The following is a 19,796-nucleotide window of genomic DNA, read 5'->3' on the forward strand; positions in this document are numbered from 1 at the left end:
GATGACCAGAATTTAAAGAAAGCCTGCATACTGGAAGAAATTATTTATTCATTACTCATTTGATAAAGGGTTACTATCTAAAATATATAAAGCACTGGTAGAACTTTATAGGAAAAAAAACCCTACCCCATCAAAAAATGGGGAGAAGAGATGAGCAGAAAATTTCTTGAAGAAGAAACACAAAAATGGCCAAAAGGCACATGAAAAAAATCCTCTGCATCACTAACCATCAGAGAAATGAAAATGAAAATAATGAAATATTACCTTACACCTTACCTTATTACATTACAGAGACTGGCACACATTAAAAAGAGAAATCACAAGCAGTGTTGATAGAAATGTGGGGAGAAAAAAAGGATCCTAATTTACTGTGAAAATACTGACTGGTTCAGTTATTTAGGAAAACATTATGGACATTCTTCAAAAAACGAGGAATTGAGCTTCTATCTGTCCCAGTAATTTCAGTCGTTGGAATGCCCCAAGGTCCAAAAGCACAATGCAGAAGAGATATCTACACTTCTATGTTTATTGCAGCACTATTCACAATAGCCAACATCTGGAAGAACCCAAGTTCCAAACAACAGATGGCTGGATAAAGACGCCATGGTACATATACATATGGAATACTACTTGGCCATAAAAGATGAAGTCATGCAATTTGCTGCTCTGTGGACAGATCTTAAGACTATCGTGCTGAGTGAAGTTAGAGAAGAGGGACAGACACAGAATGAGCTCTGTCATATGGGGGCTATAAAGAAAATAGTAGGGGAATAACTAATGCCCAAAGGCAATAGAAACAGAGAATAGAACTGGTCTTCAGTAGGAAGATTGCCACTGGGGAGTGGGTGGGGGAGATAGGGGAGGGCAGGGAACACTAGGAAACTGGTGGAGGAAAGTAGACACTGGTGAATGGATCAGTGTTGAAACATTGTATGCCTGAAAGTTAACAATGAGTAACTATGTTGTAATAATTAATAGTGATTAAATTTTTAAAAAAGAAATGGGAAAAAATTGAACAATAAAATTAACTCTAAAACAGGGCAAGGATTACATAGCAAAAGAAAATTATGTTATATATCAGCTTTATTTATGTTTGTTTTGTTTTGGGGCCAAACCCAGTGGTGCTCAGAGATTATTCCTGTCTCTGTCCTCAGGGATCACTTCCAGTGGTGCTTGGGACGGGGGGGGGGGGTGCATATGGGATGCTGAGTATCAAACCCTGGTTGGCCAGTACAAGAAAAATGCCCCATCCTCTGTACTATTGCTCTGGTGTGATCCTGGTTCTACTCTAAGCCCCAGTTACAGAGAAGAAAATGAAGGCATAGAATGGTTAAACAACTTGCCATGTCACATAGCCACTAACTGACTTCAAGGATCCACATATGGCGTCTGTCTAGGAGTCTATCCTCTCAGACAGTGCTGTGTAATCTGTCAGTCACTAACCTTACTTTACTGTAGCACTGTAGCACTGTCCTCCTGTTATTCATCGATTTGCTCAAGCGGGCCCAGTAACGTCTCCATTGTGAGACTTGTTGTTACTGTGTTTGGCATATCGAATACTTCATGGGTACCTTGCTAGGCTTTACCGTGTGGGCAGAAATACTCTTGGTAGCTTGGCAGGCTCTCTGAGAGAGTCGGTGGAATCGAACCCGGGTGGGCCAGGTTGGCTGCGTTGGCCGCATGCAAGGCAAACACCCTACCTGGTGTGCTATCGCTCTAGCTCAGCCTTTTGGCTAAGATCAAGTGTAGTATCTGTTTTTATCAGTTTAATAACCTTACCTAATTTACATTTAGTAAAATTAAGTTAAGGAAACATTCAGTTCCTAACTTATAGTAGTCATATATTAATTATTTATTAGCTAATGGCTGTTGAACAGAATAGAGATAGAAAGTTTCCATTACTGCACAAAGTTCAATTGAACAGCACTGCTTTTGTCTTATCACTATTATCACCTCTTTATGTCTGATGTGTAGAGGCACTACATTTATGTGGACATTCTTCAAGCCAGGATTTCTCAACCTGAACATGCTCTAAATTTGGGCTGAGCTTTGGTAGACTGTCCTGTGCATTGCAGGATGTTTGGCAGCATCCCTAACCTCTATCTACTATATGCCAGTGGCATCACTACCCCAACTCATGACAATCAGTGTCTTCAGCCTTGCCAAATGTCACCAAGAGTACATGTGCATGCAAAATCATCTTCAGTTAATTTATTCTTTCTTTTTAGAAAAGCTTTAATTTCTTTGTAATTTCAAGTTTTTAAAAAATTGAGGTGTCACTGTTTACAATAGTAATAAAGTCATTATTTCAAGAATTGCAGATTAATTTATTCTTAAATTTATGACAACATGTCTTGAATGTATGTTTTGACTCTACTTGGTTCATTTGGTCCTTTTGTGTCCATGGAAACCTATCTTAATAAGTTCATAATGGTGGGTAGATAGATAGTATAGGAGATAAGGCGCTTGCCTTTCAGGTAGGCAAATTGTGACACTTTCTGGGTCCCTGAGAACTGAGTCAGGAGTAGGCATCAATCACTGTGGGTTGTGGCTCAAAGTTAACAATGATGCATACAACAGTAATGAGTAAAACTCAGAAATTCCTTTTTTTTTTTTTTTTTTTGGTTTTTAGACCATACCCGGCAATGATACTTGGGTTACTCCTGGCTCTACACTCGGGAATTACTTCTGCTGGTACTCAGGAGACCATATAGGATGCTGGGGTATCGAACCTAGGTCAGTCATATTGCTGTACTGTCTCTCCAGCCCAGAAACTCTTATTGGTAATATTTTCTACATCTGTGGCTTAGGCAACTTCTTTCCTTAGGGTTTTCATTAAAAACAAGCTCATTATAAAACCTACAATTTTCTGGTCCGAAGTACCACCTTGATTTCTAATACCATAGGCTAATTTTGCCCATTTTTGAACATATAATTATCAAGGATTGGTCTACTTTTTAAAAAGAGCCAGATAGTATATATTTTAGGCTTGCAAACCAGGTGGTTCCTGTCACAACTACTCAACTTTACAGTTGTCGCACTAAAGCTGTAGATGACAACACATAAATGAGTGTGATTGTATTCTAATAAAGCTTTAATTATAAAAAGAAGGAGGTCAGTGTTTAAATTGTAGTTTTGACAACCCTTGCTTTATATAAATGGAATCAAGTAATACATCTTATTGTTTTTGTGATCTGACTTCAACCATGCTATTATGTGTAGTCAACGTTCATCATTCTTACTGCCCTATAGTATTCTTCTATATGAATCAATTAAATGCAATACTGCCCAAAGCGATAGTATAATGGGTAAGGCATTTGCCTTGCACGCAGCTGACCCGATTTCGTTTTCTCCACCCTCTCGGAGAGCCCAGCAAGCTACCGAGAGTATTCTGCCCACACGACAAAGCCTGTCAAGCTACCCATGATGTATTCGATATGCCTAAGACAGTAACAAGTCTCACAATGGAGGTGTTGCTGGTGCCCACTCGAGCAAATCTATGAACAATGGGAGGACAGTGCTACAGTGCTATTCTTCAATATTGATGAACATTTGGGTTATTTCCAACTGGAAGCTTTTTAGTAAAAGCTTTTAGTAAAAGTGCTGTCATGAACATATGTGGATATTATACCTAGCAGTGGAGCTGCAGTTATGGGTATGTTCATTTTTAGTTAATACTGCCAAATGCTTATCTGAAGTAGTTGTATTGATGCATACTTTAATGAGCAATAAACCAGAAATATGTGTATGAGAGATGTTCCACATCCTTGCTTACTTTTGGTATTAGCTGTCCATTTCATTTTATTCTTTCTGGAGTGTGAATTGAAGTCTTTCATTCACTGTTACTGTCACTGTCCTCCCGTTGTTCATCAATTTGCTCTAGCAGGCCCAGTAATGTCTCCATTTTTGAGACTTGTTGTTACTGTGTTTGGCATATTGAATACGTCACAGGGAGCTTGCCAGGCTTTGCCGTGTGGGCAAGATACTCTCGGTAGCTTGCCGGGCTCTCCAAGAGGGGCAGGGGAATCGAACCCGGCTCCACCGCGTCAGCTGTGCTCAAGGCAAATGCCCTACCACTGTGCTATCGCTTTAGCTCAAGTCTTTTATCAATATTTTTAAATTTTAATTCACTTAGACTTTTTTGTTTGTTTGATTTTGGTTTGGGGGCCTCACCCAGCTTTGCTCAGGGCATGCTCCTAGCACTGCACTCAGTGATCACTCCTGACAGAGCTTGGGAGACCATATGGGGTGCTGAGAATCAAACATGGGTCAGTCACGTGCAAGGGAAGTAGCCTACCCGCTTTACTGTCTCTCTGGCTCCTTTCCTTAGACTATCTTAGACTATTTGCAAGAACCAGATCATAATGCTATATTCCAATAACAACAGTAACAACAGTAACAACAAGTCTCACGATGGAGATATTCCAATACCTACAAATATTCTAACATACAGTGGAAAATCTTTTTAACTGTTTCATATTATTCTGAATATTTTATCTGTTTATCTATTTAGTTTTTGGATCATGCCCAGAGGTGCTCTGGAGACACTTTTGATTCTGTGCTCAGGGGTCACTCTCAGCGGTGCTCTGGGGACCGTGTAGTGGATGAGATCAAATCTAGGTCTCCTGCATACAAAGCATATATTCAGCCTGTTGTCTCTGCTCAACTCTGAACATTTTAATATTCACTTCTCTAGACCTTCCAGAGTGAACTGAAGCTTAAAAGTTTTTATTCAGAAAGAAAGACAATTTCGTCAAAAGTCTTAATCAAAACATTTTTACTGTTTGAAACTATCACTCTGTTCTTTAGTTAATTTAATCCTATGGTAATTATTCTTCATTTCATAGAGCTAATTATTATCTCTGTCCAACCTGCTATACCTACTGAATTTTAAACTTTAGGTAATAATATTCTCATGACTTTAGTCACTTGGACCAGGAAGAACAGAGTCACATTCCAATATTCTTTCTGTGGCAGTTCTAGCATTGCAGCAACTCTACCCTTCATTTTTGCCTTGGACCTCATTCAAGACTTAGACCAGACCAGTTGCAATAACTCTTTTTGGTGCCCCACCTTCTCCTCAGAGATCATCAGGAACAGAATCAACCATGTGTATTTCAGTCACCTGCAGAGATTTGGATTCATAAATGCTCTTAGTGTGACTTTCTATCCTGTTCCATGCTGACTTCAAGCCCTTTATGAACAGTACCTATAATGTGTTATCCAGGCTACAATATACCCAGAGGGCTAGCAAAACGTTCTTTCTGGGTCTGGGTGTGTTTCAGAGCCTTTTTGGAAAAGATTAGCATTTAAATCAGTAGATTGAATAGAATGTCACTCTCACCTTTGTGGATGGGCATCATTCAATCTATTGAGGGCTGAAGAGATCAGGGTGAATTTGCAATCTGTTTGAGCTGGTACATCCATCTTCTCCTGCACTCAGCTCCTGGGTTCGTGGGTCTTTGTACTAGGACTGGGACTTGCAATACTGGCTTTCTTGGTTCTCAGGTTTTGGAATACAACTATACCTCCAACTCTGTTTGCAGATGGCAGATTGTGGGCCTTATCAGCCTCCTAATTGTGTGAAGCAATTAGTCATAATAAATCTTTCTGTATATAACTGATTGATTCTGCGTCTCTAGAGAACCCTGACCAGTGTACCCTTTCACCTTATACTCTGGGGCTCATGAGCAGTCATCAGCAAAACCTTTCTCAGCCTCTTCTCTAGACCTGCACAGCATTTTGTGAGACTCTAAGGGAAGGACACCATTTCCCTTGCAGCCATTTCGTGAAAGGATTATGAACTCTTTCTCGCCCTGATCCTTCACCCGGTCTAAAAGGTGGGGTGAATGTCCTCTTTGCCCTTCCTGCTTCATAAAGAGTATTTCTGATTTCTCTGCCTTCACTATTCCAGCTCCTGTGCAATCTGATTAAATCCTACTGCATCACTCTTAACTATGTACTGAAAACATAAATCCCTGATTCATGGTCCTCTGGGGTACTTGGGTCGACAAAAATCCCAAGTCTGGGTAAATTTAACTCTCTGCTTTCCTTAGACCTGCTCTCATAACTGAATGTGGGCAGGGGAAAAATACACAATTGTCACAAATGACCTTAACTTAAGTAGATATTGTAGCACTGTGGGCTGGAGTGATAGCACAGCAGTAGGGCATTTGCCTTGCATGCAGCAGACCCGGTTGACCCGGGTTCGATTCCTCCACCCCTCTTGGAGAGCCTGGAAAGCTACCAAGAGTATCTCACCCGCACTGCAAAGCCTGGCAAGCTACCTGTGATGTATTTGATATACCAAAACACAGTAACAACAAGTTTCACAATGGAGATATTACTGTGCCTGCTCGAGCAAATCGATGAATGGGAGGACAGTGTGTAGCACTCTGTAGCACTGTCATCCCATCATTCATCGATTTGCTTGAGTGAGCACCAGTAACGTCTCACAACAAATTGTGAGACTTGTTACCGTTTTTGGCATATTGAATACGTCACGGGTAGCTTGCCAGGCTTTGCTGGGTGGGCGAGATACTCTCAATAGCTTGCTGGGCTCTCCGAGAGGGGCAGAGGAATCAAACCCGGGTCGGCTGTGTGAAAGGAAAATGCCCCACCCGCTGTGGAATTATCTTTTATTTTTTTTTAAAAAAAACCCTTTATTTTGGGGGGGCCATACCTAGCAGTGCTCAAGGCTAATTCATGTCTCTATGATCAGAGATCACTCCTGGCAGGGCTGAGAGGACACTATAAGGTGCCAGGGGTCAAACCTAGGTCAGCCACATGCATGACAAGTGTTCCACTTGCTTTATTATATTGCTCTTGCCCCTTAAGATATGTGTTTTTGTTTATTTTTGGGGACACACCCAATGGTAAGTAAGCTCAGAGCTTACTTCTGGCTCTGTGCTCAGAGATTTTCATCATTTTCATTTCATCATCCTGTTATTCGTCAATTGCCTCGAGCAGGCCCCAGTAACGTCTCTTTCATCCTAGCCCTGAGATTATATTCAAGGCTCTTTAGGAGAATGAGACCCATCATTGTTACTGGTATTTGGCATATTTGGTACACCACGGGGAGTTTGCCAGACTCTGCCCTGTGGGCAGGCTACATTCAATAACCTTCCTATCATTGTGCTCAGAGATAACTCCTGACAACCTCAGGGAATGATATGGAGTGCTGGGAATCAAACCTGGGCAGGCTGTGTACAAGGCAAATGTCCTACTTGCTATTATTTCTCAGGCCTCCAAAATATCTTTTGATGAATAAAAATTAATAATGCTATTAAAGCTCAATATAAATATTTTTTCCCACTTTTGAGCCTAATGGTGCTGAGGAACTACCTGGTGGTAATTGTGGGATCATTTGATGCAAGAGATTTAATCTGGACTTCCTGCATGCAGAACATATACTTGTCCCTTTGAACTATCTCCCTGGTCCCCAATATATAAATAACTTCTTCATTTTGTATGTGTGGTAACTGGCTTAAGAACTTTTTCTCTGCTCCACACACATGAATAGTCTGAGAAGTAGCATCACAAAGGCACCATTTTGGGAATCGGGAATCGAACCCGGGTCGGCCGCGTGCAAGGCCAATGCTCTCCTCACTGTGCGACAAAGGCACCATTTTGGTTATCTTTTCCTGCCTATCTGATTAAGGGTAGAGGACAGCAATGTTTACTGAATTCATAATAGGATTTTTAATTTATTTATTTATTTTTTTGCTTTTTGGGTCACACCCAGCGATGCTTAAGGGGTTACTCCTGGCTCTGCACTCAGGAATTACTCCTGGCGTGCTCAGGGGACCATATGGGAAGCTGCAAATAGAACCTGGGTCAGCCTCGTGCAAGGCAAATGCCCTACCCGCTGTGCTATTGCTCCAGTCCCACATAATAGGAATTTTTAACTGTAATTTTTTGGGCACTTGCTATACATGATGACTAAGTGGCTTTTTGTTATAAGTTTGTATGTGTTTTGAAAGAGAGGGGTGCCTTCTTTGTGAAGAATCAGGCTGGCAGTTCAGTTCCAGGGCCTGAGGATGCAGTATTGCTTGGACCCTGAGGTGCTAGTGACAGGGATTGCTCAGGCCATTCTAGTGCTACTAGGGGCTCTAGGACCACATTCAGTGGTGCTCAGGGGACCATATTGTGCTGAGGATTGAAGTAGGGTCAGCCACATGCAAGACATGGGCTAAACTTGTATACTATCTTTCGGGCTCCTATATGCAGGGGGTTAGGGGCCAAGACCACATCCAACAATGCTCAGAGGCTATTCCTGACTCAATGCTCCAGTGACCCCCCTGCAGTCTTCAAGGGACCCTTTGTGGTGCTTGGATGGAACTATAGTATGCAGCTCATGATGCAAGCGCCTTAACCCCCGTACTATGTCTCTGACTCTAAGAAGCCAATTACTAATAGATTTCCTCCTGGTAGCTTTGGTGGTTTGCACACTACTTATTCATCCAACTCCATCAAGTGTGGCTATTTTTGCAGATGTGGAAAAGGCCTAAGGACCAACAAAATTGACTGGTCAACTGCTTTCTTCTGTAGCGAGCAGCTGACAGGTCCACTCATCAAGAGTCAAGTGATGTGTCCCTAGAGGCAAGTAATCCTGAAGAATCTTCTAGCTTTGGTTCTTGCACTGTTAATATAGTTTTCACAATTGGTAGGAAGATCACACTATCTGCTTTTAAGAGGTTTCCTGACTGGATCAAGCCCTCGCTGATAAATCTCTGCATCAAATTAAATTTAATTAATTAATTAATTAATTAATTTTTGGGTTTTGACTACACTCGGTGATGCTCAGGGTTTACTTCTAGCTCTGTGTTCAGGGATCAGTCCTGGAAGGCTCAGTGGATCACATGGGATGTCTAGGATGGAACAGAGGCCTGCTGCAAGGCACATGCCCTAACTGATGTACTATTGCTCCTACCCCAGATCTCTGCATTTTAAAGCAAGCTAGCTGTGTGTTATTATTCTTTTCTCAAGGTCTTTTTTACAGTACTAACTTTGTTAGTGGATTAGTGCTTTGTCTTGTGTTTACTTTGTGCCAGTGACAAAACCAAGGGCTTCATACATTTAAAGTCCATCTCCAGCCCGTGGGAGGCATTTTGACAATTCTGGATACTATTGTGCTATATATCATTTTTCAAAATGATAACTTGACACCATAGCAAAGTTGACAAATGATCATCATTTTATCTTTATGATATGTGGATTTTATATACTTAATGTGTTTATTACCATTACAACCAAGTATTCTTTTGATGATCAAAATGTCCTATCTTTGGTCAATAGACATGCTTTCAAGCTGGTATGTGTTTCATTGTAAGAAGACATCAATAGTCTTTGAAATCTTCCTTTGCTAGCACAAGGTGTTCTAGGCTAACTTTGTTCTCCAATATTGACTTAGTCATTTCTTCAAGGAACCTTCAGTGGAAGGTAGATTTAGATTATAATTGGGCACATGTTTGTCATAATGTGTACTTTCCCCCCAGTGAACAGAGCTAGAAAACATGTAGTTTTTATTTTATTTTATTTTATTTTTTGGGTCACACTCAGCAATGCTCCGGGGTTACTCCTGGCTTTGCACTCAGGAATTACTCCTGGCGGTGCTTGGGGGACAATATGGGATGCCGGGGATCAAACTTGGGTTGGCTGTGTGAAAGGCAAACGCCCTACGTGCTATCACTCTGGCCTCAGTTTTTAGAAAGATTTTAAAAAATCACAACTTTATACTAATTTATCTTATTGAAGTTTAAGATTATACAGTTTCTCCTTAATTTAAAATTTGTATCTTTATTTCAATACTATAAAATTTGGTTCCTAATAACCATAACTCAGTTGCCATTTATTTTGTCCCATTATGTTCATATTTTTGTGTACAATGGTTTCAAAGTAATCATATTTATATTACTATTAATCACAAAACTATTGAATTTAATTTTTTATTTCTTTGCAACTCTTTTCTATATTCCAGTAGAGATTGCAACAAAATTACTGGTTTTTCCTTTTTTCCTTTCCCTTTTTTGCTGCTGTTGTTATTTCTTTGATAACTTAGTGAGATAAATTCACCTAGCATAAAAGCCATCCATTTAAAGAGTACAATTCAGGGCCTGGGGCTGCAGCTCAGAAGTAGAGTTTCTGTGATTCAATGCCTGGCACAGTCTCACTCTGAATACAATCCTGCCATTTGTGATCCCCAATGCCACAACAATGCATGATAGCCAGCACACTGCAACCAAGTGTAAGTACAAGCAAAAACACTTGACTCTTGGAGAGCACTGCAGCCAAGTCTGTGACCCTCCCTCCATGCCCGGTCATCACGACAACAACAAAGAGAAGGGGAGGGGAAGAAAAATAAAGAGCACGATTCAGAGGACTGTAGCATATTCACAGACTTCCAATGACCAGTAGTGTCTAATTTTAGAACATTTTTATCACTCCCCCAAAGAAACTCTGCAACCAGTATGAGACTCTTCATTTTCCCCAGTCCACTTACAACCCCAGACAATCACATATATCCTTTCTTTCTCTATGTATTTACCTTTTGTGGACATTTCCTATAGATGGAATTACAAAATAAGTGTTTTTTTTGTGACAGAGTTCTTTAATATAATGCTTTCCAAGCTCAGTCATACTGTAGAAAGTAAAAGTTCATTATTCCTTTATTGCTGTTGTGTTTCTCGGGGAGGCATACCAGCAGTGCTTGAAGTTGCTCCTTTTTGTTTTGTTTTGAACCTGCTCCTGGTGATGACCAGGGCTTACTCTGGGCTCTGTAAGCAGGGATCACTCCTGATGGTGCTTGGAGTGCCAGGGATCGAACCCAGATGGGCAAGCTCCCTAGCCACTGTACTATCTCTCCAGCTTCCGCCTCCCTATTCTTTTATGGAGAATGATAATCTATGGATAACCTATATTTTGTTTATCCATTTATTAGTTGAACAATAGTTGAGGATGTTTCTACACCCTTTCCCCAATAATTATTACTTTGTTTAATGCCGCTATAAAGGTACTACACACTTTTTTTTGGCAGTGCCAGGGTAGAGCTGAGCTCTTGAGATTATACCTAAAAGTAGAATTTTTACGTTTGTCGTCTTTCAGTGTGTAAAGGATTGCTATTCATTCTCCTTTAAATGTTTAGTAAAATTCACCAATGCAGTCATCTGAGCCTGAACTTTTCTTTGGAATAGCACTGTATAGCACTGTCGTCCTGTTGTTCATCGATTTGCTCGAGTGGGCCCAGTAACATCTTCATTTTGAGACTTATTACTGTGTTTGGCATATTGAATATGTCACGGGTAGCTTGCCAGGTTTTGCGTGTGGGCTAGATACTCTCGGTAGCTTTCCAAGCTCTCCAAGAGAGGCGGAGGAGTCGAACCCGGCTAGGCTGGGCTTGCTGTGCTCAAGGCCAACGCCCTACCACTGTGCTATTGTTCCAGCCCTTCTTTGGAATAATTTGCAAATTACTAACTTAGTCTCTTTACTTTTGTAATTCTATTGAGATGTTTAATTTTTTTTCTTGAGTTAGTTTGGTAGTTTTGTTTTTCTAGGAATTTCTCCAGTGCATCTAAAATATCTAATTTGTTTATATTCACTTGTTCATAACATTCTTTTTATAAGATAATTTATTTTTATAGTATCAATGAGTGATATCCTCTCTGTCATTCTGGTTTTTAAAATTTGAGATTGCTCTTATTTATTTTGGTAAGTCTAGTTAAAGGTTTACCAACACTGTTGATCTTTAAATCAACCAACTGTTGGTCATTGATTTTTCCCTAGTATTTTTGTTTTCTCTATTTCATTTATTGTTTTGGGTTTTTTTTTCTTTTTTGGTCACACCCGGTGATGCACATGGGTTACTCCTGGCCCATGCACTCAGGAATTACTCCTGGTGGTGCTGGGGGACCATATGGAATGCTGGGAATCAAACCAGGGTTGGCCATGTGCAAGGCAAATGCCCTACCCGCTGTACTATCACTCCAGCCCCTCTCTATTTCATTTATATCTGTTCTAATCTTTCTTATTCCCATTCCATTCTCCTGTTTTCTTTGAATCAGTTTGCTCCTTTTTTTTTTTTGAAAAAAGGAAATATCTAAGGTGGGAGAATTAAGTTGTTGATAAGAAATATTCCCTTGGGAAAGGGTGTTGTCCCTCCACCTGCTTCCCCCTGGCTGCTCAGTGGCCGTCATCCTCCAGAGGCCATTGCACAGTCAGGTTTGGGCCGCAGTGACGAGACACGCAGGGCCTCACGGGATGGGGGTGGAGCCGGTCCTGTCCTCCCCACCCCAACGAAACCCCAAGTCATCGTCCATGAATGGCCTCTCTGGTTCCTGATCAAGCTGCTTAATGGTTATAATCCCAGAGACTCAGAAACAAATCTTGAAACCAAGTGGCTTTTGGCAGAAATGTGTCCAGAACCGCAGTAGGTTACTGTCATCGGGCCACCCCAGTGGGGAAAGGGTGCTGTCTCTCCACTTGCTTCCCCCTGGCTGCTAGGTGGCCGTCATCCTCCAGAGGGCATTGGACAGTAAGGTTTGGGCCCACAGTGAAGAGACTTTTTGGGCCTCATGGGATGGGGATGGAGCCGGTCCTGTCCTCCCCACCCCAATGAGACCCCAAGTCATAGCCACGAAAGGCCTTTCAGGCTCCTGATCAAGCTGCTTGATGGCCATGATCCCAGAGACTCAGGAGCAAATCTCGGAACCCAGCAGGTTTTGGCAGAAATCCCTCCAGATTTAAGTGTTACAATTTTGGAATTTCAAAATCGTGCGGCCACTACTGCAGCCATGCAACATCATATGTTATTCATAACCAGCAATAGAAACCAAATTGTCTACTGTTGCCTTTTCAACAGATCTGAGTGTTGGGGTAAAATCTCAAATAATAATGGTGGGTCTGGTGTCAAAATATTGAATGTGATCAAAGTAGAGAGTAATGTGGAAATCATCTGCCCCACAGATAGGGAAAGGGTGTGGGATGGGGGTATACTGGGGTTGTTGGGGGTGGAGAATGGGCACTGGTGAAGGTACGGGTGTTTCATTGTATGACTGAGACTTAGACCCGAAACCTTTGTAACTGCTCTCATGGTGATTCAATAAATAAAATTATAAAAAATGAAAAAAGAAGTAAGGTGGAGTTCATGCACAATTCAATCAGCTAATCAGTGGCTAAGTAAATAGCAGTACTCCTACATAAAAAAAAAAAAAGAAATCTTCCGCCCTTTTTTTCCTGAATGTCATTATTTGCTAACACATCCTTATTTCTAAGTAATGTTTTCTATTATAGTCAATACATTTTGATACGATGTGCTTTTCTTTTCTTTAAAATTTTTTTTATTGAGTTACAGTGAGATACATAGTTGTTCATGTTTGGGTTTCAGTTATATAATGTTCCACCACCCATCCTGTCACAGTGTACATTTCCCACCAACACCAATGTCCTACCCCCCACCCCATGCCTTAGTGGCAAGCACTTTTCTTCTCTCTCTCTCTCTCTCTCTCTCTCTCTCTCTCCCCCCCCCCCCCCGCCCCCGCCCCGTTTTGGGTATTGTGGTTTTCAATTATCTGAAAACTTTTTTTGAGTTGTTCGGACACACTCAGAGGTGCTCAGGGCTTACTCCTGGCTCTAGACTCAGGAATCACTCCCAGTGAGGATTATATGTGGCTGGGTTGGCTCAGTGCAAGGCAAGTGCGGTCTACCCACTGTACAATCTCTCCAGGCCTCACCTGAAAATATTTTCTATTTTTTGTTCTGATTTCCTCTTTGACTAATTGGTTATTTAAGGGTGTGTTGTTTGTTTAAAGTGTTAAAGATCAAACCCAGGCGTCACATATAGAAGGTCTGCACTCTCTAACTGAGCCATATCCCTGGCAGGAGTTTGTTTATTTAAAGCACACATTTGTGAATTTTCCAGGATTATTCTATTATTATTTCTAATTAAATTCAATTGTGGTTAAAAAAACATGCTTTATATTATTTTACTCATTTCAAATTTGTATTGAGACTTTTATTTTGGCTTAACATCTGTTCGTCTACCTTACAGACTACTCCATGTGCATTTGAGAAGAATATAAATTACCATTGATTGATAGAGTGTGCAAAAAATGCTGGGAGAAGTGTTTGATAATAGGACAAGCTACATTGTCACTAACACATTTTGACCAAAGTTCAACAGCTGTTTTTGAATGGATTTTTTTTCAAATGGTTTAAAGCCTTTGATTTTTGTTTCTGAAAAAGTTGATTTGGAAAAAATTTTTGTTTCCATTGCCTCCCCCCCCTCCCCGCGTTGTTTGTTTTTGTTTTTTGACCACACCCAGTGGTGCTCAAAGTTTATTCCTGGTTCTGAACTCAGGGATCACTCTGGGCATGGTTCAGGATAACTACCTCGGGTACTGGGAATTGAATCTGGATTGGCAGCATCCCCTGCCCTCTGACTTTACTATTGCTTTGGCCCACATTGCTTTTTGGAAATTGTAGATTTTAAAGACATCCTCACTCTGTCATTCCAAATATTTCACCTCCAAAATATAGTTTGTTTTGTTCTTGTTGTTAGTTGTAGAGGCAACTCATAGTAGGGGCTTGGAACCAAGTGGTCTTGTTGCAGAAATTCCACCAAAAGCCAGCGAAAAACCAAGCAACACGCCTGAGAAGTGAGAAAACACTTATTATGGTTGGGTTTCAGTTATAATGTTCCAACACACATCCTGTCACCAGTGTACATTTCCCATCACCAGTGTCCCCACTTTTCCTCTCTCCCCACCCCCACCCTGCATGCCTTAGTGGCAGGCACTTTTCTTCTCTCTCCCTCTCCCTCTCCCTCTCCCTCTCCCTCTCCCTCTCCCTCTCCCTCTCCCTCTCCCTCTCCCTCTCCCTCCCCTTTTGGGCATTATGGTTTTCATTCATCAAACACATTGTGCTAGCAGACCCAAATGAGCTTGTGCTCCAAAACTGGGCTCTAAACAAAGGTAACAGTTCTGTTTTATAGAATATCTGATGGTAGATGGGGCATTTGCAGGCAGCTGGCAGGAGAGTACAGAAGCAGAAGTACCCAAATGTATTAGTTTGCAAAGCAGGATCTGGATCACCCCAAGGACGTGAGCACATTTGGAGTACATTCCCAGGTTACTAAGATTACAAAGAGAGACTATGGCCATCTCAAGGACATCTTGAATGCATTTAATTGGTATGTTATTTCACCCAGATTCAGCTGCCCTTGGGTAACTCAAGCTCTCTGGTGTTAGCCTGCCTGTTTTAAGTATGGGCAGGGTTCTATTTTGCTCATCAGTCTGGGGATTGAACCCAGTGCTTCACAAATGCAAGGCATGTGCTTTATCAAGTGAACTTCATCCCCAGTTTTTAGTGCATGTTCCTTCCTTTATGAAAATAAAAGCATATAGCTATGTATTATATTATATGTATCAATAGTCTTCCAATTTCATCATTTCTTAACAATGCATTGTGGAGATTACTCCACAGTGAAATACAGAGCTTATCCTCATTTAAAATGTTTTATAAATCTGTCAAGAAAAATATTTGAGCTTAACTAAATCACATTTGGGGAATATAATATATAAATAATATTTAATAAAACCTTTAAATTTATCTGCTAATTGCAGTTATCATTTCTCTTTTAGGTTCTTAAATTTTCAGGAACTGGAAGTCTCCCCTTAGCTGTGTGAGGCTAGTTTAGGGAGCTGTTCTTTTGTTTATAGTCTTTATATCTTATTTACAACGTCCACATTTTTCTTCTCCATGTGGGTCACCAATAGCTTACAGGCTCCCTCAGTAATTTCTCCATGTCACAGTGTTGAATGCAAGATGGATGACAGTTAAGATATCTAAAGAAGGCTAAGGCAACATATGGTGAGAAGCAGATCAATGCAGGGAAAATTGGTTAATTTTCCACCTGCATGCTAAGGTTTATTTCGAGATGTCTCTGCAGACACCTTTATCTTAAAGTAATAATTTAACAGTTGTGTATTCCTATGGAAATAGAAATAGGCTAGAAAAATTAGGAATAATTATCTGATGGTAACTAATCATTAAATGTCATTAGATTTAACAAATAAAAATACAGGACACCCAATTACATTTAAATTTCATTGTTAGATGAATATATTTTTCAGTGGAAGTATGTCTAAAATTATTATACTAAAAACTATTCACTGTTTATCTGAAATTCAAATGTAACTGGGTGTCCTATATTTTTGGTTTCTTACTTGAATCCAAATCAAATAGGTAATCTGAGCTTGCTTAGGTGTTCACTGTCTGAAACGAAGAATTGGGCTGATGTGGGATTACCATCTCAAAGCTAGTAGTCACAGACTCTTGTGCTAGGAGAAGACTGGCTTAGACTTCTCTCTGGCTTACTTGTTATTTTCCACAATCGGCATCTCCACCCTTCAATTCTGCCAAAATGTGTAGTCCTATACAGTCAGGAATAACTTAATATCAAAGATCCATTCTGGAAAATGCATGATTAGCTGACTTCATTGTAGTGGGACCAGCACAGAGTGTACTTACACCAATGCAGATGGCATACTCTGCTGTACACCTAGGCCATATAACAATAGCCGATTGCTCCCAGCCGACAAACCTGCACAGCTTGTTACTACTTTGAATAGTGTAGATGATTGTAACACAACTGTATCTGTATATCTAAACACAGAATGCACAGAAAAAACAAGGAATAAAAGATTAAAGACTGGTACACTGTATAGGGTGCTGCCATGAGTGGAGCTTGTTGGACAGGGCATTGGGCTGCATAAGGCAATGAGTGAAGGCATGTGTCAGTGTGGAGGCCTGACTGCGCTGTCGACAACTTGATAAACACTCTACCTGTAGGATACTCTATGTTTCTAGAGTTCATTTTCTTCCTTCAATATTAAACAGCTCTTAGCTTACTGTCATATTTCCAACTTTAAAAATTTTAAAACTTGGGCTCTTGTTAATGACTTAGCTTAAAATACACCTTATACAGCTACACAAACATATTCCCTTGTAAGTACCCTTATTCTATATGTTATTTTTCTATGAACAGTTTTAATTAAACATTAAAAATTGTTTTTGCTTGTTTGTTTTCTGGGCCATATGTAGTGATACTCAGGGCTTAATCCTGACTCTTCACTCAGGAATTACTCCTGATGGTGCTTGGGTGATCATGGGATGCCATAATTGAACTCAAGCTGACCACATGCAAGGCAAATTCCCTACCTACTGTTCTATCTGTCCAGTCCTCTAAAATTTTAAAACCTTTTAAGATGAAAATTGAACACACACACACACACACACACACACACACACACACACACACACATACACACGTTGGTCTGGGTCTACACAGGTCAGCTTTTTCAGTATTGCCATCTCAGAGGTCTGAGTTTGCATGAAGCTGTTGGCTCCCCTGAAAGCAATGCCTTATTCTGCAGTCTATCCCCAGGAACCTGTCTGAAACTCTTCTTGAGGAGAAGTCACACTGCAGAAATATGTTGGTGGTGGTTTGCTTGGCTTATCACTTTTTTTAATCACAGTTTTGAAAGAAAATACTGCTTTATTTTTAAGCAAATAATGCAATTTGTACACTCCTCCCTATTAATGAAAGCTTTTTATGTTGGGGAAAGTCTTTTGAAAAAAATCTTTTAGAACTTTTAGAGCTTAAAAGTCTGCAAAAGTTTCCATAAAACCTGTCACTTTGAATTTTCTTTGGAATTCTTTTTCTTCTACAGTTTTCTTTTCTCTTGCCTTCTCTTCAGCTCTCTGTTCCTATTCTAATTCCAACAATTATTCATTTGTCAGTTGGTGGGTGTGACCCCTGCCTACTGAAATTTGGAGGATCTGGGTGGAGGATGCTCGGCCCCAATCTGAGTAGGCTTGGAGATCTCGGCCCCGGAACCCGCGTGGCTTTGTCCCTCTGCCAGTACCTTCATGTGTGCGGAGAGTGGTCTCAGCATGGTGGTGGCTGGTCCTGGAGGTCTTCGGCTGCTGGAGCCCTGGTCGGGGCGGGGAGGAAAGCTCAACCCGCTCCCTTCCAAGGGGCCCCGGCAAGGACAGCCAGGCACGGGGGCAGGAGACTGCGCTGTTCTCTTCCAGGAGCTGGTTTTTATAGTCTCTGAGTCATGGCCGTTGATGGGATTACACGGCGCCAGGGGGCCAGGGATTGGGGCTGAGCATCCTCCACCCAGATCCTCCAAATTTCAGTAGGCGGGGGTCACACCCACCAACTGGCCCCCTGGCACCGTGTAATCCCATCAACGGCCAAGACTCAGAGACTATAAAAACCAGCTCCCAGAACTGCGCAGCCGCATTTGCGACATCTTATTATAACATCTTATTATCTCATTCCTACTTTGGGCAAACTGGCAGGCTACCGAATGTAGCCTGCCCACACAGCAGAGTCTGGCAAACTCTGCGTGGCGTACCCAATATACCAAATACCAGTAACAATGATGGGTCTCATTCTCCTAAAGAGCCTTGAATATAATCTCAGGGCTAGGATGAAGGAGACGTTACTGGGGCCTGCTCGAGGCAATCGACGAATAACAGGATGATTTATGATTTGTGATTTGTGATTCATTTGTCAGTACCTCAGGATCTACATCTAGGAGCTCCTTAATGTCATCTACATTCCTACTCAGCTTAAAGTTGCTTGCCATTTCCACTGTAATGTTGTTGATTTTTGGAACTTCCACATCCAGGGAAAATCATTTGAAGCCACAGAGGAACCACTTAAGTGTCTTCTCCAGGTAACATTCACACTCTCCTTGGTGACATCAGCCCAAGCCCAAAGGAAGGTTCTTGATACAGTCATTGATGTTGCAATCCTTCCAGAATTGCATCAGTGTTTTCTCAGTATCTTTTCTTTGCAGCAATAGTCTGCATCAAGGTCTTCCTAGTGAGGAAAAGACGCAGACCAATGTGTGTGTGTGTGTGTGTGTGTGTGTGTGTGTGTGTGTGTGTGTATTCAACTTTCATCTTAAAAAGTTAAAAAAATTTTGGAGGACTGGACAGTTAGTACAGTAGGTAGGGCTTTTGCCTTGTTCACGGCCAACCTGGGTTCAATTACTGGCCTCCTATATGGTCACCCAAGCACCATCAGGAATGATTGCTGAGTGTAGAGCCAGGAGTAAGCCCTGAGCACTGCTTTCCTTCAAGCTGTTGTAACTCCTTCAACCATAGGATGGAGGTAGAAATACTGTTTTGATATTGGAATAAAGATCACCAATAAAAAAAAGGTGTCTTGGGTTTGGAGCAATAATACAATGGGGAGGGCATTTGTCTTGCACATGGCCATCAAGAGTTCGATCCTGGGCACCCCATATGGTCCCCAAGTGTAGGATAACACTGTTTTGTCCTTCCTTAGGTAGCTTAGGTCACACCCATCCCAGTTCTCCCGAGTCACTCCCATTCCTCTCTTTATCTCTAAACTCTTCTCTGTGCTCTCCTCCCCAGCCAGTTAATCACCTTTTCTCCCTAATCAGATTTTGTTAGCTTGCAAGATCAGATCCTTCTAAGGACACTGAACTTGTATTGTAAGCAATGTCCTTTCTGTATGGACACAGGAAGACAGTTAATATTATGCTTTGTAACTTGGGAGTTGATTGACTCCAAATAATATTTACTCCTGGGCATCTGCTTTCTTGACTCAGTTGCCCTTAGTTACTAGCACCCCAAAAGCAGGGTCCCGATGAGGGACTGAATGAACCCAGGGCAAGCTGTGAGCTACCCTGGCATCGAAATGAGCCAGGCCAAAGCGCCATAATACTCAACTATAAGTTGAGGGCATGGTCATGGGCAAA

The 19,796-nt window shown here is 41.2% G+C and overlaps 1 pseudogene; it reads left to right on the forward strand.

Moving 5' to 3' along the window:
* The first annotated feature begins 1,710 nt into the window (after window positions 1-1,710).
* Window positions 1,711-1,832, forward strand: LOC130039469 (uncharacterized; annotated as a pseudogene).
* Window positions 1,833-19,796: the final 17,964 nt, after the last annotated feature.

This window comes from Sorex fumeus, unplaced genomic scaffold (assembly GCF_029834395.1).
Source record: "Sorex fumeus unplaced genomic scaffold, SorFum_2.1 ptg000086l, whole genome shotgun sequence".
Lineage (NCBI taxonomy): Eukaryota > Metazoa > Chordata > Mammalia > Eulipotyphla > Soricidae > Sorex > Sorex fumeus.